The sequence below is a fragment of the Suncus etruscus genome, chromosome 5, assembly GCF_024139225.1.
Source record: "Suncus etruscus isolate mSunEtr1 chromosome 5, mSunEtr1.pri.cur, whole genome shotgun sequence".
NCBI lineage: Eukaryota > Metazoa > Chordata > Mammalia > Eulipotyphla > Soricidae > Suncus > Suncus etruscus.
Window position 1 is genome coordinate 45,901,789 of NC_064852.1, and position 1,969 is coordinate 45,903,757.

Genomic DNA, 1,969 nt, shown 5'->3' on the forward strand with positions numbered 1-1,969 from the left:
GAAAAGGCTAGGTTCAACAAACTCACCCAACAGGCCCCTCTAGAAACACCTTCAGGAAGGGGACTAAAGAAGGCCGAAATTAGAAGCCACAGCACTCCAAAACACACCATTAAATACAAAGAATTATGCGTAAATCAAGGAGATCCCTAATAACTGGAGACACCATGACAAACCCTATCAAGTTTCCAAGTCCACCAAAACGCACAGATCCAGGGGAAGAAGACCTAAAAGCGGTCATGAGGAAGGAAATGCAAGAATTACTAAAACAAATGAAAGAAACCCTAGCAACCGAGTATAAGAAATCCATGGACGAACGAATCAGCCAAATTAAAGAAGAAATGTCAAAGAACATGAGAGATTCCATACAAAAAGAAATGAAGGATTTAAAAGACAAAGTAGCAAGCCTTACGAGTAGAAACACAGAGTTGGAGAAGACATCGAAGAACTCGAAGAAAAACTGCAATCAAAAAATGATAAAGAGGGGCCGGAGAGATAGCATGGAGGTAAGGCGTTTGCCTTTCATGCAGGAGGTCATCGGTTTGAATCCCGGCATCCCATATGGTCTCCCGTGCCTGCCAGGAGCAATTTCTGAGCCTGGAGCTAGGAATAACCCCTGAGCACTGCCGGGTGTGACCTAAAAACCAAAAAAAAAATGATAAAGAAACCAACAAAGAAATAAAAGGCAAAGCACTGGAAGGAAAAATCCAATATCTAATGAACAAGGACAAAAGAAACAATCTAAGAATTGTGGGTATACCAGAAGGGGAGGAAATAGGGAAGGGGGAAGAACAGGTAGTCAGGGAGATAATAACAGAGAACTTTCCCACCCTCTGGAAAGACAATTCAGGACAAATCCAAGAAGTCAACAGAGTCCCTAATAAAATAGACCCTAATAAACCCACACCACGACACATAATAATCCAAATGGCAAAAAAACAAAGAGAAAGAGGAACTCCTGAAAGCAATAAGGGAGAAAAAATACCTCAAGTACAAAGGAAAGGACATAAGAATCAAACCAGATCTCCCATTTGAAATAATTCAAGCAAGAAGACAGTGGAATGACATATTTAAACGAGTGAATGAAAGAAATTTCCAACCCAGGGTCCAATACCCAGCAAAACTATCATTCATATGGGAGGGCAGACTAAAAACATTCTCAAACATGAATGAACTTGAACTATTTGTGCAAACTAAGCCGATCCGAAGCGACTTACTCAGAGACGAATTACACAATCCAAACCCCCGATTGTAACAACAACCACTCCACACAATACAACTGCACAACAGTCCTCTCTATCAATAATTTCCCTAAATGTTAACGGACTAAACTCTCCAATTAAAAGACACATAGTAGAGAACTGGGTTAGGAAAAATAAACCGGACTTCTGCTGTCTGCAAGAAACACACCTACAGTTACAGGATAAGCACAGGCTTAGAATAAAAGGATGGAAAGTAATTATTCAGGCCAATGAAAAACAAAAAAGAGCTGGGACAGCCATTCTTATATCAGACCAAATTGTATTCAACCTCAAGAAAGTGATCAGAGACAAAGAGGGTCACTACTTACTGATCAGGGGAACATTAGATCAAGAAACACTAACCCTAGTCAATATCTATGCACGTAATGTAGAGTCACCAAAATATGTGAGGCAACTACTGGCAAACCTGGAAAAACACTTGAAGGGAATTGTGATAATAGTAGGGGACCTCAATACTCCACTATCACCACTGGACAGATCCTCCAAACAGAAAAATAGCAAAGAAATAAGAGCTCTAAATGAAAAATTAGAAGATTTAGGGCTAATAGACTTATATAGAGCCCTCCATCCCCAGAAAGCAGAATACACATTCTTCTCAAACCCACATGGAACCTTCTCCAGAATAGACCATGTCTTAGGATACAAAGCCAACTTATATAAGACCAAAAAGGTAAGGATCATTAGAAGTACCCTTTCAGATCACTATGCAA